The sequence below is a fragment of the Canis aureus genome, chromosome 36, assembly GCF_053574225.1.
Source record: "Canis aureus isolate CA01 chromosome 36, VMU_Caureus_v.1.0, whole genome shotgun sequence".
Lineage (NCBI taxonomy): Eukaryota > Metazoa > Chordata > Mammalia > Carnivora > Canidae > Canis > Canis aureus.
In genome coordinates, this window is record NC_135646.1 from 29,935,901 (window position 1) to 29,956,749 (window position 20,849).

General features: G+C 46.1%; 1 protein-coding gene and 1 long non-coding RNA gene across 13 annotated transcripts in view; one reads left to right on the forward strand and one right to left on the reverse strand.

Moving 5' to 3' along the window:
* Positions 1 to 14,236, forward strand: part of LOC144305937 (uncharacterized) — a 35,867-nt gene extending 21,631 nt beyond the window's left edge. The window contains exon 7 of one of the 3 annotated variants that reach the window (XR_013372965.1): positions 11,774 to 14,236. This is a non-coding gene — a long non-coding RNA (uncharacterized LOC144305937). Of the gene's footprint in view, positions 1 to 7,342; positions 8,020 to 11,773 lie in introns of those variants that run through there. The other 2 variants (XR_013372966.1, XR_013372964.1) reach the window with 2 other exon arrangements.
* MFSD6 (major facilitator superfamily domain containing 6) overlaps positions 1 to 20,773 on the reverse strand; it is a 69,386-nt gene extending 48,613 nt beyond the window's left edge. For 3 of the 10 annotated variants that reach the window (XR_013372962.1, XM_077885076.1, XM_077885085.1), the window contains exons 1-3: positions 19,838 to 19,993; positions 19,382 to 19,515; positions 19,011 to 19,127 (exon numbers count right to left, since the gene is read on the reverse strand). The gene's annotated coding sequence lies outside the window, so the exon portion shown is untranslated. Of the gene's footprint in view, positions 1 to 404; positions 513 to 19,010; positions 19,128 to 19,381; positions 19,516 to 19,837; positions 20,087 to 20,624 lie in introns of those variants that run through there. The other 7 variants (XM_077885077.1, XM_077885084.1, XM_077885079.1 and 4 more) reach the window with 7 other exon arrangements.
* Positions 20,774 to 20,849: the final 76 nt, after the last annotated feature.

Genomic DNA, 20,849 nt, shown 5'->3' on the forward strand with positions numbered 1-20,849 from the left:
TTAAGCTCATATTTATGACAATCCCTACTATCTCCTCTATGTTGCAGAAGAGAAAAATGAGGCCCGGTGAGCTTCAACAACTCAGAAGGGGCAGAGTGAAGGTCCAAACCCAGAGATCGTGGCTTTGAGCTGCATTCTCTAATGCACCACAACACACCACCAAATGCTACACCCTTGACGATAAAATGCTAATTAAGCCCTTTTTTAGGGTGTCTCTTCTGAAAGATAAGCAATAAATGGCATAAATTTATAGGAACTGTGCCATATTCCATCAGAATTCCCGTTTCTTCCATTATACAGATAATTAAAGAGTCCAAAGGTCTTGGGTCAAGATTCGTCAAGCTGCCATCAACATATTCTGATGTAGGAGGTACACACATTAAATACCTAGTAATTCCTCTCACCTTGTATACCAGGGAGGAAGAACCTCACTTGCTATCCCTTGGAATAGATCTTGCTCTCCTTTTTCTCAAAACAAAGACTAACTTGCTGAACTTCTTCCAGAAACAGGCCTGCAAACATTTTAAAAAGAGCTGCTAGGCAGACACTGGAAACACAACGTAATGAGACCCGTGTAATCTCAACTGCTCTGTTACCCCCCACAGCCAGGTGTCAACAATTAGCTGTAAGTTTTAAAAATGTTCCTGTGTTTCTTATTTTTAGGTTTAAGCATTCTTTTTTATTGGAGGTAAAATTCACCCAACAAAAAAGTAACCATTTGAAGTAAACAATTCAGTGGAATTTAGTGCATTCACAATGTTGTGCAACCCCCAACTCTACCTCGTTCCCAAGTCGTGTTTTCCTCAGAGTGAAAGGAAAACTTGTTTTCCACACAAAACTTCAGGGAAAAGCAAAATCCAATCTTTTGCTGTCCAGCTGATTTTTCTATACTTATGTTTATCATTAGCACCTTCACCTATCCAAGTCGTCAGCCCCAATTCCATCTCACCACCTGAAGAGAACAAGAATTCTCCTTTGGACTTATTTATTTATTTATTTACTTTCTTTCTTTCTCTCCTTTTTAAAGATTTTATCAATTTATTTGACAGGAGCAATCGAGAGAGAGCACAAGCAGGGGGGGAAGGGCAGGCAGGGGGAGGAGAAGCAGGCTCCCTGAGGAGCAGGGAACCTGCCATGCAGGGCTCGAACCCAGGATCCCAGGGATCATGACCTGAGCTGAAGGCAGATGCTTAACCGACTGAGCCACTCAGGTGCACCCTTTGGACTTATTTTCTAAATTAATTTCATTTCTGAACTCAAATATCTGTTGCTTTTAAAGCGTATAAACGTTGCATGACACTTCTGGATGAAGATGGCAGACTGAGTAATCTGCGTACATCTGACCTCCATTCTTAAATCCCACTAAAGTGACAACACACACAGACACATTTTTAAAGTCATAATCCAAGCTAGGAGAACTAAAGGGCCCATAAATGGAGCAATCAGATTATATTCTGGAGGCCAGAATATAATGAGACAATTGGAAAATAACTTAGTAGAGCTGAGAAAACTGAAAACTTGGAGGACAGTGGGGAAAGCCAATAATAATACAATTGATTACTCAGAATCCTTCAGAGGCCCACGAGTTGGCCATATTCGGTTGGTTGGTGTGTGTGTGTGTGTGTAGGCAGGGCAGGGAGGCTGCTGCTAACACAGTTGACTGAAGGATCAGCTCCAACTAAGGACACCCAATTCCCTTCTACATTCCACAAAGCTAACCAGACAACTAGAGGGTTTTTTTCTCTTCTGGAGAGAATAACACAGAGGCTCTGCTGTCAGACAGAAACGGCCGGAGTTGAGGGTAGGGGTACCGTACTGAAAATAGGGCATTAAGTGAACATATACATCCTGATTCCAAGCCTTAACCCCTCCCCTAACCCCCATCCCACTTCCCTCACAAGGTTTACAGAAGCTGACAAGGCTTCCATCCTCCAGGCAGGAAACTGAATTCTGCTCTGAGGATCCTGATACTGAAGCCTTCCCAACTAAATACTCCCCAAATCACTCTACGTGGAAGTTCAGTCATCGAGCCTTGCCAGTAAATATGAATTGTGAGACATATGAGGGAAGTACCTGACATGAAAGACCCAAAACAAACAGAAAAAAAGAATCAATATGGAGAAAATAGAAGCTATTTCCAGAATATATTATTTTCAGAAACAAGAAATGCAACTATGAAACAAAAATAAGATAATACATATTTTTCAAGAAGGAGGAGGATGAGAAGGTATAAAACAAATGGTTCAATGAAAAAGTTATAGAAATTTTTCGTGGAAAAAAGCATAAAGGATAAAGTAAGGGATGATATAAAATAAAAATTTAAGGCAACTACTTAGAAAAAAAGACAATGACAACAATAAATAGACCCTTTACTTCACATCATAAAAATCAACTCCAGATGGATTATAAACATAAAAAAATAATCTTGAAGATCTTAGGATAGAAGACGACTTATTAAATAGGATATACAAGTGCTAAGCATTAAGGGAGAAAAAATAAATTGGACTACATTAAAATTAAAAACTTCTTTTTATAAAAAGGCAACATTAAAGATAGATATGTCAAGCCCAAGAGTAAAATAAGGTATTCTGGTGAGGATGCATATTATATATAACAGACAAAAGAGTATATCCAGATATATAGAGAATTCTTAAAAATCTATAGAGAGATGTCAGGTAGTCTAACAGGAAAAATGAGTAAAAAAAACTTCCACAGTCACTTCACAAAAGAGCTTATGCAAATGCCAAATAAATATGTAAAAAGATGCTCAACTTGATTAAAGTGAGCAGTAAAAGCAAATTAAAACAATGCAATAATACAACATATTCCCAAAACGGCTAAAATAAATAGGACAGATAATACCAAGTGCTGGTGAGGATGCAGAGTGACTGGAATGCTCAGAGATTGCAGGTAGGACTATAAATTGATACACTACTTTGATAACCGTTTGGGAATAGCTACCAAACCTGAATATATACCCGATGACAACTCCTAGATATATACTAATGTATTCACCAAAGGACATCTACAAAAATGTTCACAACAGAATAATTTTAATAGCTCAAAACTTTTGGGAACAACCTATTTATAGCAGAATACATAGACATGTTATATTCAGATAATGAAATACTGTACAGCAGTAAAAATAAATCATAATTTCATGCAATGACATGGATGAGTCTCACAAACATAATATGGACTGAGAAAAGCAAGGAGCAGAAGAGCACATGCCAAAGATTCCCTCTATATTGACTCACAAAAGTAAGCAAAACTAACTTACGGTATTGAAAGTCAGGGTAGATTTTTGCTTCCAAAGAGATCAAGTAGACACACTTTTCCCTAGTGCTCCTGCGAAGGACAACTAAAAGTGTTGGACGTCATATATAAGGCAAATGCAGAAGGCTCTGCAAGGTAGACAGAAGACTGCAGACTAGCTAGGGATCTTGGTACCCAAAGAACATGGGGATAAATGGGGCTAAAGAACTTGGAAATATCCATGAGTGCAGACCAAAACAACCCCAAGCAAATAAACAAACAAACAAAAACCCCAAAAGCCCACAAAGTCCTCTCTGGCTAAAGGATGCAGAAAAATGCAGCCCAGAAAAACAGAAAACTTTAGGTAATAATAATAACTGCTCTCCTTCAGCCAAATACCACAGAATGGGGTCTGGGGTTGGGGGGTAATGTGTCCTGACTCCCACCCCTACCAGCAATGGCTACAGGGGGGCCTAGACTTCCATACTCACAGGCTATTTACAGGGCACCCAAACCCCTAAGCTGAGGTGGTATCGGAGAACGCCAAGCAGGGAGCTAGGGCCTTCATCACTGCTAGGTGATAATGAGGCCTTATCTCCAAGACATCATTAGTGGAGAACACAGGGGGATTCTCGACTTCCATCCCCACCTGTTAGTAATAAGACATCTCTACCTTTCCACCTGGGGTGGTGTCAGAAGAGGCCTAGTAGAGACTCAGGACTTTTACTACCACCCAGTAGTAACAAGGTTACTCCCCCCAACCCCACTGTGGTATCAGTGGAAGCCACACAGGGAGCAGTAATGAGGCACTCTTATTCCTTCCAGCTGGGGAGGTATCAATGGATACCTAATGGTGAGCCAGAACACCCATCTCTACCTCACAGTGATAAGGAACTCCTTCATCCTCAGGTGTCAAGAGGGGTGGAGTGTCGTAATGAGGCAGTATCTCCAATTCCCCTGCAACAGCACGTCAGAAAAATCCAGCTAGATCAATAAGGCTTAAATGCGACCCAGAGTTTCATAATATCCCAAATGCCCAAATTTCAATAAAAACAATGCATACCAAGAGCCAGTGAGACTTCAAAAAATGCTTCAACAAACAATTAGAAACATGTTTTAAAAAATGAAAAGAAAGAAAGAAGAAAGTTGTAGAATAGAAACAGAAAATCCCAGCAAGGGATATAATGTATAAAAAGAAACAAAATGGAAATTTTACAACTGGAAAAGACAATGGCCAAAATATAAAAGAAAATGGATGGACTCTACAGCAAAATGGAGGAGATGGGGGAAATGAGCAAACTGAAAGATAGAATATAGAAATTATGCAACTGAATAACAGGGAGAAAATAGACTGGGAAAAAAAAAATGAACAGAGAGCCTCAAGGACCTGTGGGACTATAACAAAAGACTGAAGATTGATGTTATGATTGTCCTGAAAGGAGAAAAAAAGGGCAGGGCTGAAGTACTCAAAGAAGTAAAAGCTGAAAATTTCTCAAATTGGCAAAAGATCTACAGATTCAAGAAGGTGAATGCACTCCAAACAAGAGAAATCCACACCAAGACACATCACAGACACACGCGTCAAACTCGGAAACCAAAAACAAAAAAATCTTGAGAGCAGTGAAACAGGAGTCACAACCAATATGGGAAAAGAATTCAAATGATAGCAGATTTCTCATCAGAAACCATGTACACCAGAAGAAAGTGATATAAGAATTGTCAACCCAGGGACGCCTGGGTGGCTCAGGGGTTAAAGTGTCTGCCTTTGGCCCAGGGCGTGATCCTGGAGACCCGGGATCGAGTCCCACGTCCGGCTTCGGCATGAAGCCTGCTTCTCCCTCTGCCTGTGTCTCTGCTTCTATCTCTCTGTGTGTCTCATGAATAGACAGATAAAATCTTTAAAAAAAAAAAAAGTATCAACCCAAAATCTTATATCCATAAGAAAGACAGTCCAAACAACAGAAAACTACAGAACAATATCCCTCATAAACACAGACATAAAAATCCTTAACAAAATATTAGAAAAGAAAATTTAGCAATATATAAAAAGAACTGTACACTTTGACCAAGTGAGATCTATTCCAAGGATACAAAGCTAGTACAATACTTGAAGATCTGCCATATTAACAAGCTAAAGAAACAAAGTAGAATCCTATTAATCAGTGCAGAAAAAAGACTTTGACAAAATTAAACACTCATTCATGAAAAGTCTCAGAAGAATAGAAACTTCTTTAATTGGATAAAGATCTACAAAAACCTACAGATAACATTATACTTAGAAGTGAAAGACTAAATGCTTTTTTTCTAAAATTAGAAACAAGGCAAGATCATCATCTGGTCTTATCACTCTTATGCAAGACTATTGAAAGCTCTAGCCATTTCGATAAAAGAAAATGAAAGGTAAATAGCTCAAAAAGAAATAAACAGTCTCTATTGGATTGTGTAGGAAATCTCAAGAAATCTACAAAATCTCTTGGAAAGAAGAAATATTTAAATATAAATTAATGCAAAGGACTATATGCTGAAAACTACAACATGCTGAGGAAAGACATAAAAATCTAAGTAAGTGGACAGACGGGGCACCTGGTTGGCTCAGTCAGTTAAGGATCTGACACTTTATCTTAGCTCAGGTCTTAATCATGTGTAGCAATGGCTAAAGTAGAAATCGTAAAAAATAAAATAAAATAAAGTAAAAATCATGACACCACCAAATTCTGACAAGGATAGGAAGAACCTAGTTCACTCATACATTGTTGGTGAGGATATAAAATGGTACAGCCACTCTGGAAAGCACTTTGGCAGTTTTTTAATCTAAATATGTGACTACCCTATGACCCAGCACTCACACTTTTGGGCATTTATCTCAAAGAAATGAAAAAAACTTCACACAAAAACCAAGACACAAATATTTACAGCAGCTTCATTTGTGACACCCCCTAACTGGCAATAAAGCAGATATCGTTCAGTGGACAGACGGCTCTACAGCCGTGGCACATCCATACTACGGGATATTATGCAGCAATAAAAGACCACAAACTAGAGGTACATAGGATAACCTGGGTAGATCTCCAGAGAACAAAAGTAAAGAGTGGGGGAAAAAGCCAATCTTAAAAGATTACATACTGTAGGATTCCATTCACATGTCATTCTTGGGGTGACAAAATTACTGAAATGGAGGCCGCATAGGGATTGCCAGGTGTTCCATAGGGAACAGAGGACGAAAGTGGTGGTAGTCCCAGAAGACAGACGTGAGACATTCTGGTGGTGGCAAAACGTTCCACACCTTGGCCATATCCATGTCAGTCAGTATCCTGGTTACGCTGTTGTACTAGAGTTTTACAAGATGTTACCGCTGGGGAAAAATGAGCACAGGATACTTGGGCTATAGGTGTTATTTCTTTTAACTGTATGTGACTCTACAGTTCTCTCAAAACAAAAAGCTAAATTTTTGAAATAGTAGTTCCCTTTGGGGAAGATAGTGACTAGATGGGGGTTTCTAGGGTGCTGAGAATTTTATGGTTTTTTGATCTGGGTCTTTATCGTATGGATGTGTTCAATGTATAAAAAGGTCACTGATTTACATTACCTTTTTCAAAAAAAAAAAAAAAAGACCTTAAGAACTTAAACTATGAAGAAGAATAAAAGAAAAGAGATGAAAGTAGGAGAGAAAGGACAAGGCAAATACAGGATCATCCAGAAAGGTGTCTAAAAAACTGGAACTCTAAGAAGAGAAAACAGAGAAAATTAAGAAAAGGAAAATTTTTTGATCCAAAAATATTTCTCAGAACTGAAAGCTACGAATTGTGTGGCTGCAATGACCCACTGAGTGTCCAATGCAGAGAATAAAACAGACCCAAGCCAAAGCACATCATTAAGATTTCGGAACACAAGGACCAACGGATGACCCTACAAAGTCTCAGAGAATAAAATGCATCACATAATAAGGATCGGGAACCAGAGATGCCTCCACACTTCTCAACAATGACAGCAGAAGCTATAGCCCGTCAAATCATTATTCAAGTTTATAGGTGAAATAAAGACACTTTACATACGTGATTTCTCAAAAAATATACCTCTTGTTTCTTAGGCTGTGTGCCACCAACACGGGACTAAATCAAGGGAGAGGAAGACACAGGATACAGGACATAAAAGACCCGGCGTGGGCGAGAGGCAAAGGGGCACGAGCTCGCTGGTGGCCGGAGATCCCGAGTGCCAGCGTGCCCCCGACACACAGGACAGTGGGGGTCCGGGGCCGGCCTGAAGGCTCCCGGGGCCCGCAGCACAAGGACACTGCAGGGTAGCAGCGCATCTGAGTGTGTCAAGGGGACTTCGGGCACTGGTGAAGTCAGGGATGAGTTAATGGTGAGGACGGCAGAAGTGGAACAAGAACATCACAAGAAAACCGAAAGTGGCACAGGAAAAGGGAACTAGCCACGGTCTACTAGATGACTCAGCTGTGACCACAGTCTTACCCCGCAAGTAGCGAGGCCGGGGCTCCCCCAGCTGCCACGTCACACGCGGGGAAGATCCGAGAAGACGCGGCTGAACTGGGGCAGGGGGCTGGGGCAGGAAAGGAGCAGGTAATGGGCACATTTAGAAACTAGGAGTTAGGAACACAAGCATATGATCTAAAACTACACCGGCTGCGAATATCCCAACAGCAGCGGGAAGGCAGGGGAAGCGAGCGGCGGGTATGGTGGTTCTCCTTTTAAGCAAGCCTCATAAACTTGTTTATGCTTCTAAAGAACTTTGTACATGCCTGTCTCTGCTTTAAAAAAATAAAAATCAAAACTAAAAAATATGCAGTCATATGAGCTTTATCTTTATAAAAGACAATAATTTTAAAAAATAATTAAAAAATAATTAAAAGCAGCTACCAGTATCCCTCTATCAGAGACTAAAAATAATTTTCAGAATTGTACAGAACAAGCTCTGACTACGAATTTCACTCAGATGGCATTTAATTACCTTCCATAGATCAATGCCGAGTCTTTAATAAGTAGGTCATAGAAGGACACGGTCCTTTTCAAAGGGCCTAAGTCTCTGGCTTCTCCAAGTGACAATGAGAACTGATGCCTAAAGGCTAATTCAAAGCTGCAAAACACCGTACGTTAGGACGTTGAGTTAGGCCTTGAGTCACTCTCTCCCAGACCATTTGCCCCCCACCATCTTATTCAAATGATTTTTGATTATCATATGGTCATGCAAGGTTTCCCTTGTCCCATGAGTCCAGATGTCAAGTAGTTCTCGAAGTATCAACAAATGCAAAGTAGTCAAGGGAAGGTTCCTCTCCTGTAACATTCGGTACCTTGGTATGAATGTCACATCCAGTAACTTCTGTAAGAATCCCAATTCTCAAAATACAAACAAAAACTTTTAGTTTCCATTCATTCCATTAATGTTTAGACTTAATAGTTTCAGGTTATATTTAGATTTTGAGGGAAAAGAAAAACTAAACAGTCACATTTAATACACTGACAAAATACAATTTAACTATAATCATCTGTGCAATCATAGGAACAGGGACGAAAAGAAGCAAATAAACCAAAACCACCTCTGTATTTTAATAAAATTTTAATAAAATTAAAACACGCCCCAAAAGTAGGGCATGCTTCGGCTGACTTCGATCACATTTAATCTGCCATAAGGATTCACAGAACAAGTATAGGAGCAGTAAAAGGGGCGCCTGGGTGGCTCAGCGGGTGAGCGTCCGCCTTGGGCTCAGGCTGTGACCCCAGGGTCCCGGGATCCAGTCCTGCATCGGGCTCACTGCATGGAGCCTACTTCTCCCTCTGCCTGTGTCTCTGCCCCCCTCTCTCTGTGTCTCTTGAATAAATAAAATCTCTCAAAAAAAAAAAGCAGTAAAAATATTTATATGCTGGATAAAGTACTTAATCTGTTTACAAACCGAGGAGAGATTTGGTTTCTTTAGGAGTCTAACAACATGAGCCCATTAAGCTAATGCTTTGTTTAAACCTCTGAGCCTTTTTAAAAAAAAAAAGAAAATTTAAAGAAACTTTTAAAAAGAGAGAAGACAGTTCAAGTCATGCACAGAATTAAACTTATAAAATTCTCTGAGAAATCTCTCCTGTAGGTTTGCAGTTAATCCTACTTGGATAAAAAGGGGTTTTGTTTACTAGACAAGCAGAAAGCTTTTCTCACCCAGCACTCTCTAATGACAGTAATCAACACCACACTGTGAAAATATAACACAACCTCTTAAAACCTGGAAAGACATCATACCAGTACTTACACCGAGTCATTCAACTGGCAGGTATTCCTGCATTATTGATGACAGGTGATGAAATCATTCTTGTTAAAATTGATAGCTATCTTCATTATGCATTTAAATGGAAACTGCTCAAATGCACATGGAGGTAACCACGAATATATGAGTATGGAAATGGATTCAGCTTTTCAAGGAAGGAAAAAACCCTTAAACCTGAATATATCATTTGGAATAATAATTGCCAAAGGTCAGATTTACAGACACTATCGCGTAGCAGCAACATAACTATCAGCGATGGAGGGAACCAGTCCCTGGATAACACAGAAAGGACGGTCCTCCTGGCGCCATTTCCATCATAACTCAGTAATGCCCCGAGACCAGTACTGAAGCTGCAAAAGGGGAAAATCCACATTTTGAACCCTCAGAGCTCCTTTATAGCTGAACCAAACTGTGAAAAAGTCACAACTGGTTCTAGTCCTGCCAGCCCAGCCTGACCCTCCAACGTCCAGCCTGAGCTCTCCAGACACTCACTGCTTCCCACGGCTGAGGCCAACAGCATCCACCTGGACTGAAACTCCTCCCAGAACCTGCCATCCCTGTTATTCTTGGTGGACCTTTCCCAGCTCTAGCAAAACCGGTCTGCCGGGTGACAAACAAACTGATCCAAACAGTGGCTAATACATACCTTGTGGCTGGCCATCCTGACAACATATCTGTATTTTCAAATCATTATCACGGTTACTACTAACCACCGCACAACAACACTTAAGTAATCACTGCTATAGGCTGAAGACGTATTAACTCGTGTAATCATCACCACAGCTCTCTGGAGGAAGATTACTTTCCCAACTTTACGATGAGGAAAATGAGCCACGGAGAAGGTAGATGATTAGCTCAAGGTCACTAGGGAGTCAGCTGCAGAGTTGGGATTCAGATCCAGACAGTGTGGGCTCTTCGCAGGTGCTAGGTCTCAAAAACGCATCGTGGAGCTACGAGGCAGGGATGTTCAAAACGTGGTCGTGGGCCTCAAAGACTTGCTCTCTGGTGGTGAGCCCAAAACACTAGGAAGATTTATTTTTTATTTTTATTTTTTTTCACTAGGAAGATTTAAATGACAAGTTCCAAGAACGACGGAGCAGAGGCTCCATGGCACTGCGTAATTAACAAGGAATGTTAGACAATGGGGTGCTTCTGAAGCCCAGAGCCCCGACTTCAGATAGAGGGGGTCAAGAGAATGAGAGGCTTAACTTGAACCCTGGAAGATGTGTAGGATTTGCTTTGGGCGAAGACGAACGGATAAACGATTCCAGGATAGGGGAAAAGAAGAGACCACAGGAGATCCGTAAAATGTCAATCCTGGGGCTGAGGACACGACGCTAGTGCACAGCGACAGATCACAGAGGGCCCTACGGATGGGGCGAAGGGTGGCAGGACAGAAAACAATACGTTAGAGACTTGTATTGAAAACTAAAGATGGGGCAGCCCCGGGGGGCTCACGCCGCCTTCGGCCCAGGGTGTGACCCCGGGGTCCCGGGATCGAGTCCACATCGGGCTCCCTGCAGGGAGTCTGCTTCTCCCTCTGCGTCTCTCATGAATAAATAAAATCTTTAAAAAAGAAAACTAAAGATGATCTTTAATCCAACAAATGTAAGTTTAGCACCAGGCACTGGACGGGATGTTTGGTGGGCGGTGATTCCGATGGCGAGGGAAGGCCCAGTCCCTGCCAATCCAGGGTAGCAAGGGAGAGGGGTGAGCCCGGCCGCCGCACAGTGTGCGACATGCTGACACAGGAGCAAGCACAGCTGACACGGGGCGGGGGGATTAAGAAGTCATCGAGGGAGAGAGAGTAGCCGCAAGAGGAGGAGCAGGTGAGGGCCTGATGGAGAAGAGCGACTTCGCTGCGGAGGCGTAGCTGAGGGGGGCTGGAGGCCGGCGGAGGCAGGAGCCACTTCTGTCTCCTCATCGACAAGCTGAGGAACGCAACGCCGCTGCCCACTAGGTAGCTGCGGGGCTGACAAGCCGAGGCTCGCGAACTCAGCACCGCGCCTGATCCACAGCGGAACTCCGTATTAGTGATTCTGAGCGCAGCGGGGAGCCACGGAGGAGCAGACAACGGCCACATTTGTACTTTGTGAAGATCATCGAAGCTGCAGTGTGGAAAACAGAATGGCAGTATTTTGCTACTGCAACCCCTGAGGATTTCCTAACGTCCGATCTTTTATTTTAGTGTACTGGCCTTAACACTAATTATAAACACGAGTATCCTGTGATAGAATTTTGTTTTTTAAGATTTATTTATTTAGGAGAGAGACAGAGACGGAGAAGCAGCCGGCTCCCCGCTGAGCAGGAGCCCGACTCGACTCGGGGCTGGACGGCGGGACCCTGAGACCAAGAGCGAAGTCAAAGCAGCAGCTTAACCTACTGAGCCACCCCGCTGCCCCTACAATGACCTTACGTAGTACTTACTCTAGGAACTGCAGTTAATGCAATCTTTTAGGACACCCGAGAAGAGAATAAACTTACCATATCTTTCTGACTCGACTGCTCTCACACCGGAGCTGTGCTGAGACTTGCCCTTTGGCAAGTCTCAATAAAGGCTGACAAGCACCTGGCGGTGGTCTGTATACATACGTATATGTACGTATATATCACTTTACTAAAGTGTAACGTGACGGAGATTAATTTTAGGAAGTGCAGAGAGAAGCTCCAGTTGCTCTCCTGGCTTTAACAAATCAGTGCCTCTTTGAGCTTCCTCTTTATTTATATTGTGAAACGGCCCAGAACACAAACCCAAGTCAACTAACTCACAGAGGGATCCTAGGGCTCAAATGAAATAATGCATGATAAAGCATTTTTCTTTTCCGGTTCTTAAAGACTTATTTTATTTGAGAGAGAGCAAGAGCGAGACTGACTTTATGTTTATATCCATTTCCACGTCCTCAGCCTGTTTTACTGGGCAGGGGAGGGGCGTGGGGTTGGGGAGGAAGCCCCCTCCCTAGAGGTCGCACTGCGGCCCAGGCCTCTCCGGGTCTCTCCGGCCCCCGTCGGAACTTTCTAGTTATGTATGTAACATACTCAACACGAAGGATAGGGGCTGAAACCCTAACTGGGGGCCCCTTTCCCCCACCGGAGTGTGTGAAGGGAGCAAGGCCCTGTGGCCGAGGCCGGGTGTGGCTGTGGGGAGGAAATGGTCCCTGAAGGTGGCTCTAGTCAGAAGGGCCACGGGGATTTTCACTTTCACTTTGTGGAAGACACAACTAAATATAATTTAGAGCCTGTCGCTGAGGTCACTGGACCCTATCAGGCATCACAGGAGCAAACTCCCCGTCGTTTGTTTAGGCCGCGGGCTGGGTGCTGGGCCAGGGGCTCGTTCTGGGAACTTGAAGCAGGCCCCCGAGCCGCGCTCCCTTCTTTGGCTTTGCACGACTTCCTGCTTCACACAAGCCCCGGGCGAGGGACGGACACGGTTCAAGTCACAGCACGAGCAGGTGTTTCGAGCCCCAAGCGGGTCCCCCGAGGGCAGCACCCAAGGGAGGAGGGGGCAGCCCCGGGAGAGGCTCGAGCCCAGCAGCTCCCCAAGCACGGTGACCAGCGCAGGCTAGGGGATGGAGCAGGCAGCCCCGGGGACCCCACTGGAGGACGGCCCGGGGGCCCGGGTCGGGGTGCCCCAGGCCCCAGCGCCTCAGCATGCTCCTCTCCCTCCGGCGCGCGTTCACTCGCTCGCTCACAGGTTTTAAGTAACGTCTACGCCGCCGCCGCCATGGGGCTCGAGCTCACAACCGGGGCCAGGAGCCTCCTGCACCTGCCCGCTGGCCTCTACATCAGAGGAAACCCTTCCTGCGGTCTGGCCTGTGGCACAACGGCCCCAGAGGCCCCTCCCGAGCCCCCCCGCAGCCCGGCGCAGACCCCCGGTCACGGCTTCCTCTGGGGCCACACGTGCACGGCGGGAGCCCCGAGGCTCCAGGTGTTTGAGAGCAGGAAGCAGACGCCTCTCGCAGTCGCCTTTCGCAGTCGCCTTCTACTCATTGTCAAATGTCACTGTGACCCTTCCCGGCTTTCCATCACGAGTCTCCTCCCAGACGGGGACCCTACCAGCGCCACTGCTTTGCCCCTGAAAGCCTGGAAAACCCATGAATGTTGACCTGGCGTCCTGAGAGCCCCTGCAGGTAACAGAACAGGCCCCGCCGGAGGGGCCCTCCTGGGCAGGACGGCCTGGGGACCCTGGTCACAGGCCACAGCGGCCAGGGACCCGCGAGTCCTCCCGCAGCTCCTGAAAATGGGCTGTCACCTGATCATTCGCTGTTCCAATGAAGACAAACGCAGGCTTTGTTTCTTTGCTGAGAAGCCAACACAGAAAATCTTAGACTTAACTTTCCCAACCATGAGACGAAAGATTTTTAAACGGTTCATACCAAAAGAAGTTATTTGCTTAACGTTTTAGAGAAAGCCTTTCCTCAATAAATTTTTGTTTCCTGTATCTGAGAAGCAATTCATATAGAAGATACGTTAATTAAAAAAAATTAAATTACAATTCTATTCAAATGCTTTTTGGTTTATCGTTGAACCTTGTTATGTGAATCTGTTTCATACACAGACACTTTCAAGTCTTTTCAGAAAAGGACTCAGGTAAATATGTTAGTATAGGACGATGGGTTCAAGATCTAAAAACACTAGGAACACAGAACAAGCAGACTGTGCAAAATAGGAATTATAAGGAGAAATAAAAACACTAGGTCAGAGGGATCCCTGGGTGGCTCAGCGGTTGAGCGTCTGCCTTCAGCCCAGGGCGTGATCCTGGGGTCCCAGGATTGAGTCTCATGTCGGGCTCCCTGCATGGAGCCTGCTTCTCCCTCTGCCCGTGTCTTTGCCTCTCTCTCTCTCTCTCTCTCTCATGAATATATAAATAAAATCTTTAAAAAAATAAAACACTAGGTCAGAGCATTAATGTGCACGTGCGCGCGCACACACACGGATACTTGATCGAAGCCTGGTCAGTAGGAGACTGCTGCTACTACTTGCCGTTCTGACATTGTTAAGACACTGAGGACATGAAGAAAGTCAAAGAAAGTACAGTCTATCCATTAGACAAGGCATTTTAAACAGAAATTTATAGGTGCTCAGATACATCTTTCATGAATTTATAATTTTTTTAAAGATTTTATTTACTTATTAATGAAAGACACAAAGAAGTACAGACACAGGCAGAGGGAGAAGCAGGCTCCATGCAGGGAGCCCGATGCGGAACTTGATCTCGAGACCGCCGATCATGCCCTGAGCCAGGGGCAGGTGCTCAACCGCTGAGGCATCCAGGTGTCCTGAATTTATAATTTAGATCAAAATACAGACCTCAACATTTAAAGTACATTTTTCTGCAGACATGCAGCTACGATCTATGATTTTTACTTACATCCCCTAAAAGCTATCATCTAAAACAATAATTTATAACCTCAGCACATTCCAGTATATGTAATCTAAAATAGCTTCTCATACGGTTAGAACTCTAACTTGAGAGTTAACACGAGCTACCAGTTTCTTTCAGAAAAGACTGACTACCCAGCCCATTCAAGTGAAAATACATACATGCCCTACCAATACCTTTGGAAATGAAAATATTCAGCCCTGCTAAGGATGGAATGGTAGGCAAGGTTTCTCTCATTCACTGAGAGAAGTAGAGCTTTTCTAGAATGCAGATTCAAGTGCAAGGATATTCATTTCAGGAGTTTTCATAATCATCAGAACTGCAGCACAGGACACAATCAGCAATAGGAGAAGCTACAGATGTTGTGCTACAGCCCTATGAGAGCAAAACAGAACTTAAAAGAACTGAGTTAATATAGAATATGGAGAAATGCTCATGATCTCTGCATTATTTTAAGCTAAAAAAGCAGGACGCAAACCCCTATACATCCTAAGAGTTTATACTTACGATAATGCCTACTTCATGTGAAATATGTTTTAGAAAGAGACTTGAAAAAATTATGTTAGTAGCCTATCTCTGAAAAGTTAGGAGTTCCTTTAATTTCTTACACTTTACTGGATTTTCCTCCAGTGAGCATTTATCACTTTAAAAAATACGTATAAAAGAGGCATTATTTTAAAAACAAAGCATTTGGGTCACAATCAGGACACTCCTTGATCCTGGAGTTCCTGAAAAGCCACATGAGTTGCTAAATTGAAAGGGCTGATCCCATTTACTTGTAGAGACAACTGAAAAGTCTAAGAATTTTAGACATTTTTAAAAGATTTTCTATCTTCATGATGGCAAGAATGTGGTAAAAGGGGAACCCCTGTGCACTGCTGATGGAATGTAAATTGGTGCAGACACTATGAAAAACACAATGGAGACTCCTCAAAAAATTAAAAATGGAACCACCACAGGATCCAGTTTGCTGGGTGTTTACCCAAAGAAGATGAAAACACAAACTGGAACACGTGTATGTCTCTCGGTTTATTCCAGTATTAGCTGCACTAGCCACGCTGTGGAAGCAACCCATGCATCCACCGACAGATGAGTGGATAAAGAAGAGGCGGTATATACACATACAATGGAATATTAGCCATAAAAAAAGAATGAAATCTTGCCGTTTGCAACAACATGGATGGACCCACAGGGTCTAAGGCTAAATGAAACAAGTCAAACAAATACCATATGATTTCACTTACTTACGGAATCTGAAAAACAAAAGGAACAAAAAATAGAATCAGACTCATAAATACAGTGAACTGGCTGTTGCCAGCCGGGAGGGACATTGAGAGAATTGACAAAACAGAGAGAGGGGATTGAGAGGTAGAAACTGCCAGGTAATATGGGGATGGAAAGCACAGCACAGGGAATAGTCAGTACCACGGCACCAACTCCGTAAGGCGACGCGTGGTAACTAACGCTGCGGAAGCATGCCATGACTATGGCCTCCTCAAGCCGCTGCGTCAGGCCTGCAACTAACGTAACATTGCACTTCTGCTATGTTAATAAAAAATAATATTAAAAAAAGATGGCACACCTTCAAAATATAGGGAACCTGTTCATATAGTAAATAAAATTAAAGTGCATTTCATTTTTACTCTCTGAAAGTATGGCCACAAAATCTTTTATTCAAACTCCCTCATAAAGGTGAACTCAGGTCTCACTTGCTCGTTGACACAGCTCCACAGAAACTACTTCCCAATGGAAGGAAGAAGGGGCTGCCCAGAGGCTGGAAAGCTTCCTGTGGGAGCAGGCCAGCGCTGCTCTGGCCACAGGTGTGCGCGGCCACCTCGTGCCACCGTGGTCAGCGGGGCTGCGGGCTGCGAGCGCTGAGGGGCCCTGCTCACCTCCGGCCCGTGTGAGCGCCACTGTCACCCTGTCCCCAGGCATGCCCGGTCCCTGCGCTCCGGGCTGGCCACCTGTCCGTCCTGCTCCTGTCGCGCCCGGGCAAGGCCCAGACAAGACCCGGGGAGGGCAGGGCCGCGGTGCCCGCCCTCCCGGCCCCACCCCTGGCATGGTTGGGCCACACAGCAGGCCTGCTGGGACAGCTTCGGTCCCCCTTCCAGCTCTCCTGTGGCCCCCCCGAAGCCAGGCCAGCCCCTCAGCCACTGACTCACCAGGGCCAGGCTCCACTCGGCCCCCACCCCACTTGGGCCTCGGATCAAACACCTCCTCCGAGTCATTCAAAGGTGCACCTGCCTGTCTTCTACTTGCCAACCCTGAATTGTTCGTCCCTTCTCAAACACACGCAGGAACACAGGTCCACAAAGGTGTCCGGGCTGTCCTCTATCCATCCTCTTTGGTACCTTCCTCAGAGCCCGGATTTCAACCCGATGGCCCCATCCTGTCCCATCCCAGCACCCCCAGCCCCCCGAAAACATGGCGGGGCTGCCAGGGCCTGAGGCACCTATGCAAGCCTCAGACCCCCTTTCAACAGTCCTCCCCACATCCTGCCCGGCACGCAGGACCCAGGCAGGAGGAGGCTACTTTTAATCCAAAACTCTGGGAAGGTTTTGTGGGTGCTGAGACAGGGGGTGTGGGTGTGCATGGGAGCTGCACATACCCACAAGCTAGCACGACAGCTGCAATATCTACAGCAAACACATGTTGATAGATAGGATCAAGGTTCAGGTGTTTCACATATAGGTTATTTTAGTTCGCTTTGCTTTTCTCTTTTGGGCTCTGCACCAATAAATCATCGTCTTAACAAACGACCCTGACAGTTTCCAAAAGCTTCCTGGCCAACTAAACTAAGCCAGTGCCATTTGACAAGAGAATAGAAAAGTGTCTTCTAGATATGGAGAAGAAAAACCAGCTAGGGAGCAAATGTTACTGAAAACAACAACGGGGCTAAAGCACCACATTATGTGCCATTCGGGATTTAGGGCAACAAATCAGGCTGACACAGACCCTTAAAAAACAAGTCCAAATCTAACTTCATAAAGAAAAAAGTAAAAGCACCCTCTTATCATCGCATCGCCCTTCCTTCAGGTAGGCAATGTGAATGGTTTGGGGACAATGTGGTGTATGCGTGCCTGCATAAAATACACAGATATAAATTTCTTTTTCAATTTCCTTTTTTTAATGTACTGTATCTTGATTTTTCCCTAGCCAATGTACCAAAGTGACTAACAGAGATATTTACATTTATTGCATATCTCCCTTTCTTTACGCTCAGTTGCTAAATCAAGATTTACGGAGTATAGAAAGAAGTAAAACCAAAAAAACCCGTCAACCTAATACTAAATATATCCTTGGTTATTTTCATTTTTCTTACACTTGCCTTCAACCTAAAAATGGTGAGAACAAATGGGTAAATATACATGCATTAATACGCACACGACATAAATCTATAGATTACCTTACATAGATAAATGTTAACATATCTAACATACATACACTGAAATATAGTTAATTTTCAAAGTCAAAAAACAAAAGAGGCCACCTGTGTAAGTGGTGAGGCCCGTGGACCCTGAATAAGGAGGAACATCATGTGGGAATTTCCTAGGCTTTGGAGCCTGAGACATGGGGCCAAATCTAACTCCCCTTCTCACTGAGATTATGTAGTTTGTGTAACTCTTTAAGTCTTCTCAGCTTCCCTTTCATCATCCACGATGCTGGGGGAAAGACGCCTATCACGGAGACTTAGAAATTAAGTGTGGGACGGTGTTTTGAACACAGTAAGTGCTCAAAAAAGTGTCTTATTACTATCAACACTCCAGACAGACTTAGTGACCCAACACCTCATACCACCAAACGTGCAGAACTGGCTTGTGTCTTTGTGATTTAGTTTGCCTTATCTGTACAGAAACTGAAAAGACCTTAGGAATAAATTATTGTAAACATGCTTGTTAGCTTTAATGCATTATTGAAATTGGATCCTCTGTGCTACTCCCCCAGCGTCTTGCACTGGCCTCAGCAGCAATGTTCCAGCCTCCTCCTAAGCAATCCTAAATTTTACTTCCTTCCAGCTTGCGATAAACACAAGCCATCTGGCTATCTCAATGACTGGAGATATCCTGTATGTCTGCTAATGGCCAGCTGCTCAAAAGCCAATCTTACCAATGACTAGGGCTCCGTCCTCTCCCTTACTTAGCAAGGCCGTCAGTGATGCACAGGTTTAGCTGGCTAGCTCCCGGTGTCTTGGGGGAAGGATGCTCTGCAGACACCAGCAATCTGCTAAATACACAGCTGTGGTTGGTCAACTGTCATCTATGTTGACATCAGATTTCCACAAAATCCGGAACTTCTTGAACAATTAAGGGGAACGGGTGGCCGCTCTCCCATCCATCCAACCATCTCCTTTTACATGTGAGAAAACTGAGGCCCAAGGTGTGACAAGCCCAAGGACACACGACTCTTTGGACACCAACTGTCATTAGAACTCAACTCTTGAACATTTTTTTCGCCAAAACCATTAGGCAAGGATTTACCTGTTCCAGGAGCTCTGTAAGGTGTTGATTAAATATTTCTGGATAAAGAGGAAAAGCCCGTGGTTGTGAACGGGTGTGGGAGAGGTAGGCTGCGCCGTGTGCCTGCCTTAAGGGTAATCAATCCACCTGCCTGTCTGCGTGGGGAGAGATAAACGAGGGAGTAAGTTGCATTTGAAAATGTTCGGGATCCCTGGGTGGCGCAGTGGTTTGGCGCCTGCCTTTGGCCCAGGGCGCGATCCTGGAGACCCCGGATCGAATCCCACATTGGGCTTCCGGTGCATGGAGCCTGCTTCTCCCTCTGCCTGTGTCTCTGCCTCTCTCTCTCTCTCTCTGTGACTATCATAAATAAATAAAAATTAAAAAAAAAAAAAAAGAAAATGTTCGCCTTCCTCCGGAAAACTACAGGGGGCTGGGGGCTATACGGCGCCCAGAAAGGCTGGTGACCCCCGTTAGTACCTCAAGAGCTCAGGGATGCGTCAGACCGCGTTAGGCTTTGGTTGAGCAGCGGAGCGCCCGCAGGCCTGGGGGAGGGCCGGGGGAGGCTTCCTATGTGTTCACCTGGGGACTCACGCTGCCGGTCGCGCTGCCGCCGCCGCGCTGCCCGGAGGTCCTCGCTCCTCGCCCCCTGCGGATGTTTAGGGCCCGCGCGCCGGGCGGCCTGGGCAGACAAGGGCCTGGACCTCGGGACACGGGGCACAGCCCGCCCCCCGCCGCTGCCCCCGCCCGGCGACCGCTCCCTCCGGCCGCGCCTTTGTTTCCCTCCCGCAATTACGTGTACGGAAGTGCCGCCCGAGCCGGGCGCCCTGGGTGCCAGCTGCAGCCTCCCCGGCGCCCCGAGAAGAGGACGAGCAACTCGGAGGCCGCTGGGGTGGGGGAGCGGGGACGCGCACACCTGCCCGCGCAGGGACCCGCGCCGCCGAGGCTCCTACCCGGCCCGCAGGTGCGCGCCGCCGCGGCCTCCTCCCCCAGCCCGCAGGTGCGCGCCGCCGAGGCCCCCTCCCCGCCCGCAGGTGCGCGCCGCCGCGGCCTCCTCCCCAGCCCGCAGGTGCGCGCCGCCGCGGCCTCCTCCCCACCTGCGGATGCAGTCCGCCGAGATCCCCTCCCCGCCCGCAGGTGCAGGCCGCGGAGGCCTCCTCCCCGCCCGCAGGTGCGCGCCGCCGAGCCCCTCCCCCGCCCGCAGGTGCGCGCCGCCGCAGGGAGCACCCCGCCCGCCGAGGCCCCCTCCCCGCGCGGCCCGGCTCACCTGCTGCGGGCGGCGCCGGCGTTCAGCTGCGCGGGGTGCGGGGCGCCTTCTGCTCCCGGCGCGGGGCGGCGGCTGCCGGGGCGGCGCGCATCATCTCGGGCTCGGCTCGGCGCGGCTGCGCGGGCAGGGCGGGCGGGGCGGTGCCGACTGGGCAACCCGCGGCGGCCGTCTCCCCTCTGCCTACGCGGCCCGGTGCCTCCGCTGCCCGCCGCCGGCTGCGCCCGT